Here is a 10,978-nt window from a genome sequence, read left to right on the forward strand (position 1 = left end):
GAGGAACGAGGATTTTCAGGAGCAAACACATTCGTTTAGAGAGAGAGTGTGTGTGTGTGTGTGTGTGTGTCAGTGGAATCGTTGATGTGTGTGAATAATTTAAAAGGTCAAACCACCTGCAGACTGAAATCCTCTTTAGAGGCTGGGAGGGAACGCATCATTCACATCCAGAGGAGGAAGAAAGAGAAGTGATTATTGTGATCAACATCTGACCTTCAGACACATCATCACTGGCATGTGATGTCAGCAAAACGGTGCGATTCGTTTTTTAATCAGTTAATTTGATCTGCTAAACTTTCCAGAAATTATATTCTCACACTTCAGTCCCATAGTAACTGGCTGATGTTTCCTAATTCCTACTCCCTTAATGTTAACATTAATACTCATTAAATATTGGTTTTGCAGTGGCTGAAAATAAAATAAAAAATAAACAAAATTAAATTAAATTAAATAATGAAAAATAAAATAATGAAAAATAAAATAAAATACTAAAAACATTTTATTATTTGTATCTCGTTCAGTTTTGGTGAGCCTTGAAAAACATCACACATTACATCCAGAGACGTAACGCACATCTGTGTCTGAAATCCCTGAAGGAATAAATAGGCTATTTAGTCTATGAACGTGGAGGAAAAAGTGCCGCTGCTCCGATCTGATCTGCAATAGCAGGAGGATCCTTCAAATTAATACACAAACATCTGATATGGGCCCCCGGTCAACATATTTTATTTAACAGTAAACTCAATAAAATTCATGTAGGCTAATGGCCAGAACACGTCTCAATTCAAACACTGGCCTACATAAGCATCTCTAATTGTAGAAAATAAATCATACAAGCAAAGTTCATGTCTTGCAGTAAGAAAATGAACAGTAAAAGAACTAGGAGAAAAACACACATTAAAGGAATAACTGTATACTTTAGGTTATATACGCTACATTTTGAGATAAACGAACTGTCTATACATCTTAACGTACCAACTTTCAACTGACTACCACAAGCAAACAAGCAAAAACTCTCTGCGCTCTCCGTGCGTTTTGGTGCGCAAAGTCTTTCACTGCAGCTTTAATACTCAGAAGAGCTAAACTGGACAGTCTTTCTTGTGACATTGTGCTCCGGAGAAATGTCTTGATCACTTTCAATTTCGAGAACGAATGACAGCAATTGCATGGCAAAGTCTGGTGACAAGTCGTCAGAGTACTGAACCGCTAAAGCGTTTGCCATTTAAAACAGGTCGTTGTCAGAGAAGCGGAGCAGCGCACAAAAACATGCATCATCAAAGTGTGGCTTTACTGAATTTGCTCTTTTAATGTGAAAAAAAAAATAAATAAAAAAAATAATGAAAAATAAAATAATAAAAAAATTAATTAAAAATTAAATTAAAAATTAAATTAAATAAAATAATGAAAAATTTATTAAATAAAAAAACAAAATAAATAAAATAATAAATAAAAAATAAAATATAATAAAAAACAAAATTAAATTAAATTAAATAATGAAAAATTAAATAAAATAATAAAAAAAATATATATAATAATAATAATAAAATGAAAATATGGGTGCGATGGGTAAATGAGTATCCATAGTAGTTTATCTCTAACAACACCATAAACCAGCAGCTGTGTGAGTTAAACCACCACAAACCCACCGACTCAACCCATGATGCATCTTAACCCCGTCAGCGTCTGTAAATGCTTTGAAAGAGCTGTAAAACACAACACTGACCGTAAAAAACATAGAACGATGAAGAAAATGCAGTGAGAAACTGCTGTGAGGTGAGCGAGCGTGAGCCGCTGCATTACCAGCAGAATAAAAGTGCTGATCTCCCACAAACCCAGAAAAACAGCCATTCATCACACTGATCCTGGAACAGCAGCATTGAGTTATTCACTGAGAAACACAGACCTCCATAACCTGATTAACTAGAGATGCCAAACCAGCCCAGGAGGTTCACCATCATCACCGGGGCTCAGGTCTTCAACGTGAAGCGCGTCGTTTCAGTCAGAAGTTCAACAAACACATCAATGTTTTGGGAATGAACTGCTGATGAACGCTGTCGATTCAGCGCATAATTCACTAAAAACATGGATGAAAGGAACATAATTTGATGAACTGCATCTACACAAATGAGACATACAAGTAAAAATTATATTTACTTCACTATCACTAATCACTACATGCAAACATAGCTAAGATCTGTGAATGAGCTGCATGACATAATGAGCCTAATTTACATAAAAAGAGGTGTGTTTGTGCTCAATTACTTCATTTACAAACTCACAGGAGCACTATTTCACTGTTGATTAAACTAGAGTGCGGTTAGTGAATAAGATTATTGCATGGAAAAAATGCATGAAACACACACACACACACACACACAAACACTGAGACACTCACACACACACACACACAGACACACACGACTTAATAGCTTATTTATTTTCAAACTTTTTTTTACATTTTAATCTGGACTACAACATGTCCTAGATATTGTTTGAAAATGTTTTGATTCTTTATTGTTCAGTCACACTTTACATTAAGGCCCCATTAGTTAACATTAGTTAATTCATTAGTTAACATAAACTGCCAATGAAAAATTCTTCTAAACATTCATTGATCTTAGTTCATTACAATATTTAATAACACGCTGTTAAAATCAAAAGTTGCAACTGTGTTATTTATTGAGCTCAAGCTAACATGAACTAAGTTTATTTTTTGAACAAAGATTAATAACTTCTGTAGCAAATGTAGCTATTGCTGATTGTTAATGTTAGTGCATTAACTAAGGTTAACTAATGAGATCTTATTGCAAAGTGTTACCTATTGGTCTTTATAATTCTTTTGCACTTTCAACTGTGTGAAATTATTTACTTTATACATTTTTTGTGTATTGCTTTATTGTATTTAATTGTTCAGTTTCTTTTTGTTATAAGAAAAAAGTTATTAAACCTGTTATACTTTATTATGACAACACTTTCTTGCAACTAAATTTCAATATCGTGAAAATACTGTATACCGTGATAAAAGCATTAGCAATCAATCGAAACATGAAAATCTGATACCGTCACATGCCTAACTCAAACACACACACACTTAGGTCATGTGATGCCTCTTTTCTCTCACCAGGGTTGTGTTTTTCACCGGTGGCCTCCGTTTCAACTCTGAAGGTCACAGGGTCAAACACGCCTCTCACACACTCAACAGTCCTGGACTGGCACAAATCCAGACTGAGCTCACGGTGTTCCCAGGATGCCCGGCAGCGTGTGTGTGTGTGAGTGAGTGAGAGAGAGAGAGAGAGAGAGAGAGAGTGTGTGTGTGTGTGTGTGTGTGTGTGTGTGTGTGTGTGTGTGTGTGTGCTGTTTTTTTATATTGCTAATTAACTTCTGTTTGACCAAGGTTTCTCCAAAATGGATTGTTTCTTCAGATAAATTATAAGCCTATTTTGTTGAAATAGGATATTTGTGTCACAAAGAGCTGTTTACAAACATGTGTCTGTGTGTTTCTGCTGTTCTTTTATATTTCTTTGCTCTTGTTGGTTGAAGCTGATCTCAGTTTGTCTTTGACAGTAAAAACACACACACACACACACACACACACACACACACATACACACACACACATACACACAATACTGTATGTACTGTAAACTATATGATATTTTCAAAAGAACAGAAATGTTCAAAGAATAGAAAAAAATCATGCACCATTGTCAAGTCATATTAATTGGTACAACACTTTTCACAACACATCATTTCAAAACATACTAAGATTCCTTCAACCTTTTCCGAACAGCGTCTCTGTTGGTCTCCTTGACCTGGGTCATGACCTCTGAGAGGTCGAGGGTTCAGAGGTCAACTCTTGTTCTGTTAGACACATGGACTCTTATATTCCATCCTGAGATTGAGAGGCTTTATTACACTCAAGTGAAGCATACGGGACACTTTTATAGATGCCTCAGACCTGTCACAGTGAAATATCTCTCCACACAGAGCCTCTTTTAGCCAAATTTACAAGCTGGGAGATTGTAAGGAAACACAGAGAGGCAAACCGACTGAAAATGAGGGATTCTGGCCATGAAACATCCGTATGCATGCGGCAGGAGAGAGCAGAATTAACGTCACCCATCACACGCAGACTGAAGAACTACAGTCAGAGGAGAAAATCAAGTATCCCAACATTTTTATCTTGTCCTATTAAAGTGAAAGCCCCTCCTTTCCTGCTCTGGCACATAAAACTGTCGTCCCGCGGGCTGATTTATCCACCCGTCCCAACGATCGCAACACCTCCAATTAATTTTTTGTGTTCCCGGTGCTCTCTGCGGCCTGTAAATGTAATGAGACTGCAGCAGGGAAACTGCTGAGTCCAGTTAATGCATGAGCCACTAATAATAGTCAAAGCTGGCCTGAAACAAGCTCTCAGATGCAGTGTGCAGTGATTAATATGATTCATTACTGACCTCTGAGCACCTGACTTCAGAAAAACACAAAAACACCCTGCATTTCTGCATCTAGATGTATAAAATATACAGTATACAGAGAGCAGAACAACCTGTAAATAGTTCAGTTTTAAACTGTAATTTAAAAGAAAAATACATAGCAAATACCATCTAATGTGAAGTGTCACCCAGGGAATTCTGGGAATGTCGGTTTACGGTTTTTCACTGTAAATTATAAGATGACTTGTTCTTTTTTACTTTAAAAATGTACAAATCTGAAATATTTAGTTTCTATTACATTACATCATTACATTATATAGTACTGTACTGTTAGATGTTATTTATTTATTTATTTAAATCAAGTTTATTTTATTTTTATTAAATTTATATATTTATTATTTATTTAAATAATAATTTTTAACAAATATCATGAATCATTAATATAAATCATTAATATATATTAGGAGTTGGCCGATTATCGGCGCCGATATTAAACATTTTTATGGTTATCATTATCGGTCATTTTCAAAACCGATTTTCCAATAAAATAATTTAAAAGCATTTAAACAAAGTTTTTCTCAGAGCCCTTGTTATTCTTAATTTTGACATTAATTTTCATTTTTACACCAGACATATATATCGGTTCAAAATATTGGTTATTGGACTACTTGATCTGTAATAATCGGTATCGCATCGGCCTTGATTTTTTATTTTATTTTTTTATCTTATTTATTATTTTTAACCAATTATTACAACAGATTTATGTATGTATTTATTTATTTTATATATTTATAATATCCTTTTACGCAATTATTTTATTACATTTTGTAATTATTTATTATGTAAAAAATATTATTTAATTAATTTATTTATTCAATTCATTATTTATTAGAAGATCACTTTTTGCAATGTTTAACTCATTTTTTTCTTCCCAAAATAAAACGACAACACACACTATGTGTTTAGAGCGATATGAGGCAGAGTAGATAGATGATAACTTGTTATCTTATGAACAAAAAAAATTAAAATTAAGTTTGTCCTGTATAAAAAGAAACAACATTTAGCCAATTATAAAAATATTTTATTTTATATTATTGTTTTAATAATCACTTCTTGAGCTCTGACTGGAAATTGTACAAAGCAAAATTAGTGAATGTGAATATTTCACTGACTTAAATGTCAGAATTTTGTTGTCAAACTAAATAAAATTCAAGATAAATATGTTTCCAATCAGTCAGTCTGTGCTGCTGCTGGTTGAGTTTCAGCATCACAGGAAGTCCCTGTCAACATGAGAACGCATCATCCGAGCACTTCCTGTCTGAGTTCTCAGGTAAACAGACACATGATGTCACCTGTCTGCTTCACATCAGCAAACCTGCACGTCGTCGCGTCACGCATTCGTCCTTCATCAGCGCGTGTCGTTTCTGAGCGCAGGTTAATGAACGCTCTCACAGACTCTCGATCGGGTCACGGGAGGTTAATTACAGAACGCCGCACTGACAGACGGCCAAACTGATATGCAAAGCAGCCAGCGCTCGCAATTACTGCAGCAAAACAGCACTGACAGACGCAGCACACATGTCTCTAGACGCACAGCGAGCTTCATTTATTTGTCTTTATGGTTACACGAGGCTGACATTTATCCATTTTTCATGAGCCAGCTTCAGCGTGCAACAAACAAATCGATTTCCCAAGCAGTAGATTACAGAGCAAAGACAATATCAGAGCTTCAGTGGACCACAATTAATCCTGAAGAGGGGCGGAGCCTCTTTAGAACCCTCCAATCACAGCCACTCTACACACAACACCAGACGCCTGATTGGCTGATCTATTGCATGCAGCAACTAGTGGCACCTGAGATGCAGATTTATCACTGAAAAGCATCAGAATTCGGTAGCGTGTATTAAATGGAAACATTTAATATCATCAAGATTTGATGAAGTGATGGACCGATATATCACCGAGGCTGATGACTTTGGCCGATTAACGCTAGTGCAGGTTCAGCCATGTCAATGCAAAATAAGCATTTTCAGTTTTTCATTTTGTAAATATTGCTTGAAATAAGTGTTTTATTTCAGAATTTTTTTAGTGCATCTCACTTGCTATCATTACTGTATTATGTAAATATTGTAATATTTGCATGCATACATTATGTATAAATATATATAAATGAGAGAGAGAGACACACACACACATTAAAAATGTATTTTCTGTCACTTTTGATCAACTTCATGATCAACATAATGCTTTAATTTAAATATCAGCATGTTTAATCCATCCAGTGGTTATCATCTCTGAAATAAACATGGTTATTTTGCATTTTTAAATCTAATTTTGTGCTAAAATGCATCAGCTCAAATAATGAGTCACAAATCACAGCTAATATAATGTTCATTTGTCACATTGGAAAGGAAAGTGTAGGGCATTGCATTGTACTGCATGCAGTGTGTTCTGCTGTGTTGTATGAAGCAGATTTCAGAAGATCACCAAGAGAGAAAGCGTACTGCAGTACGAGTATATTCTCCAAACACAGCCTTAGATTCTCCTCCAGACAACTAAACAACAGGAATTAATGTTTAATAATCAAAATGTTGAATCAAATCCTTCCCAAGCAGCAGCAGCAGCAGCGCCGCACGTTCTGCTGGGATCACATTACATCTCTATACAAACCGTCATAAACGCACCTCAAACATGTTTGTGAGAAACGGAGCTCACAGACTGAAGTTTTTCCATCTTCTCTCACTGTTTCTGAGCCGGATGAGAAACCGTCCTCTGATAATGCAGCCGGAGCTTTGCTGTTTTCTTACTCTAGTCTGTTCCATTAGAATATTTTCCATCTTCTGAATAATCAGAGAATAACGCAGATCCTGAGGTTTTCACCAAATACAATCCTGGGCTGCACTATTCAGAGAAAAGAAAATTAAATTGCAATTTTTCTGATAAAAATTGTGATTTAAAATGCAATAAAAAAAATAACGCTCCAGGATTGTTTATATATATAATTTAAAGAAATACATATATAAACTCAGTGGTTTAATGTTTAAAAATGAAGAGATTAAGACAGCCATAAATATAAGTATTGTAATTTAACAGTTATGCTGTATATTATTATTAATATTATTATTAATGTTTTTATAAAATACTTTATTTTTATTAAGATTATTTTTAAGATTATTATTGTTGTTGTTGTTATTATTATTATTACACTAAATAAATATATTTAAGCTCAATGTTTTAACATTTGAAAATAAAATTTAATAATATACATAATAATAATAATAAACCAAACAAGAAATGTATTAATAATATTAATAAAATATTACTGTAAAATAAAAATAATCTTAATAAAATATATATTATAAATAATAATAAATATATATTTATTTATAATAAAATATATTTAAGAAAAATATAAAAATACAAATACAGTTATTATTATTATTATTCAGTACAACTGTTAAATTACAATACTAGTATTTATGGCTGCCTTCATTTTTTTATTTTCAAATGTTAAAACATTGAGCTTAAATATATTTATTTAGTATAATAATAATAATAACAACAATAATCTTAAAAATAATCTTAATAAAATAAAGTATTTTATAAAAACATTAATAATAATATGCAGCATAACTGTTAAATTACAATACTTATATTTATGGCTGTCTTAAAAAACATTAAACCACTGAGCTTATATATGTATTTCTTTAAATAAATCGACGTAATAATTGCACAAAGCCATAATCTCGATTTTGGTTTTATGAAGCCCAAATACAATCTTCTTTCAGTGTGTGAACCACATGATGTTGCTCCGCGTGTCTTTGTTGAATGTAAAGATGAAGATCAACAGTGAGTTGGGCTTATTTTTATCAAAGCAGCTCGTCTGGTTTCTTCTCCTCAATGAACTGCAGTTTCAGATCTGCATGAGAATAAACACGTGGAGCTTCATCTCCAACACGTCCTATTTAAAATCATCCTGAAACGGGCCACAAATCACAGGGTTTCGGCACACTATCAGACTATCAGAGCGTTCACTCGCACATCCATCACCTGATGCATCAGAAGATACAGAGCGCAGGAACAGATGGCCCGGGTCCAGGTGGAGCAGAGGACGCTGGGTAATTTAATATCCCATTACGCATGTCTGACACAAACCAAAACGACTGATACACAAGGTCCTGCACTGCCAGCAATATGACACTGAGCTTCGTGATCTTCACGAAATGTGTCTTAAAGGTCCCCTGAAATGCTTAGAAACACGCAGCGTTACTCTGTGTGTTGACGTCATTTAAACTGAAACAGGAAGACAGGGCGGGACATATCAAGCAGCCCCGCCCCTTTTTAAAATAGCCAATAGCGTTTTGTCACTGTTTTGGAGCACACTGCCTTATAGATAACCTTAAGACTAACATATTGATACTAACACCCCAAAAACAACCCCAAAAAACCACAAACTCATTTTTTATTTATGTATTTATTTAATTCTTTTTTTTTTTTTTTAAATATGTCTATATAGTTTTTTTGTTTTATTTCAGTACATCAAGTTAAACTAAATAACAGCTGAAATAAAGTTATAGTTTTTTGTGTGTGTATATATTAATATATATTTTTAGTTAAAGCTTTATTTTAAGTAGCTATTTTATTTTAAGTAACAAAAATTGTTTATGGTTTTAGTTTTACTTTATAATAACCCTTATCATAACTCATCTGTCTTCCATAATAAAATGTATTTCATAATAAAACATGATATTTCATAAAAACGTTGTAAGATGGGACTTGACTAGATGGTGAAAATGATTTCTAGAATTACAGGTGGTGGGAAAATACAAAGAATTGAAACAAATTTGAATTTGAATTTAAAATGAATTTATAAAAGGGATAGTTCCGGTCCTTGATTCTGATTGGCTGAGCCACGTTCGAAGCTGTTGTAAATGACTCTACAAAGTAACATACACCTTTGTTTACGTTTGTGTGTTGCTCGGCAACCACTTTGTTTCAACCACAACTGTTTCTGAGGAACTACATTGTTTGGTGGAAGAATACTGTTTTTATTAATATCATTACACTGTAAACCACGGCTTCACGGGGCTTATTGCTTTATTAGAATGCAAAAAGTGTTGTTTTAATGGATCGTCCTTATATTTATTATATTGTAAATTATAAATTATATTTTTCTTAAATACTTGATTTTTTCAATTTACAGAGATTATATTTCTTATTTTGTTTACTATTTTTTTTGTAATAATAATAATCATAATACAATAATTATGATGATTTTACAAGTCATATTGATATATGAGATGACACGGCCTAACCGTGAAACCGCAGCGGTTAATATTTAACCAGCTTGACTATAAATCATTAGCTAACGAATAAAGACTCGTTCAGAAAGCCACTGCAGGACGGAGCCATTCATTATTCATCAGCATCTTTACTCCTTCAGCGTTCAGACAGTTAAAGCATTTCCTCCAGAGCGAAGCACGTCTCTCGAATCGAGGAAAAATAATGTGCAATTTAGGTCCGACATCATTTCCAAAGGTCAGCGTGAGGCCTCGGCTCGGTTCTTAGAGAAATTATAGGCTTTATGGAAAATTGTTACATTAAAAAATCACTCCAGACTGACTCCAATCACAGCTCTTCTTGCGCTCTCTCCCCACGCACGTAAATATAAAGCGGTCAGTGCTATTTTAGGGCTCTTTGTGAGCGTGTGAGTGTGTATCTGGCTCTGTTGTATAATAAACAGCAGCTCTAAAAGAAAACAGCATTCATGGGAGTTTCTAGAATCATCTGAATTCTCAGGGTCATTAATTCCGGATGAATCGGGGAGCTTCTCGGACCGTCACACGCTCAACAGCAGCAACAGAAGCAGGGTTTGTGTCTTCAGACTGAAGAGGAGTGTTTATGATCCAACAGGAGACGCATACACACACACAAAGTGACATTTAAATAGTCTGGAGTCGTTTGACGAACTGTAATTTAGCGCCGTCACAAACGCATCTCCCTGCAGACCTTTGCAAATGTCATGCGGGAGGATGATGTGTCCCTCAAAACTCTGCATCTTCTGCATCTTTTCCCTGTTACTGAAGCATTAAACGCTGAATCTACACATAATGCACCTGCACATGATCAGAAAGTGTCAAATTTCCTTCAAAACATCTCAAAAGTATCACAATCGTGAGTCAAACCTGCCTAGGCGTACGTCCAAGAAACATGGTATTATAATCAGGGTTGTGCAAAATTCAGAATGGAAGAACTGATGTTAAATGTGATGAAACACACTACCGTTTTTTAAAATGTCTTTGAAAGAAGTCTCTTCTGCTCACAGAGACTGCATTTATTTGATCAAAAATACTGTAAAAATTGTGAAATATTTTTACGATGTTAAAAAGCTGTTTTCTATGTGAATATCTGTTAAACTGTCATTTATTTCTGTGATGCGCAGCTGTATTTTCAGCATCATTACTCCAGTCTTCAGTGTCACATGATCTTCAGAAATCATTCTAATATGCTGATAAACATTTCTGATTATTATCAATGTTGAAAAC

This window comes from Sinocyclocheilus rhinocerous, unplaced genomic scaffold (assembly GCF_001515625.1).
Source record: "Sinocyclocheilus rhinocerous isolate Xijiao unplaced genomic scaffold, SAMN03320098_v1.1 scaffold852, whole genome shotgun sequence".
NCBI classification, from domain to species: Eukaryota; Metazoa; Chordata; class Actinopteri; order Cypriniformes; family Cyprinidae; genus Sinocyclocheilus; species Sinocyclocheilus rhinocerous.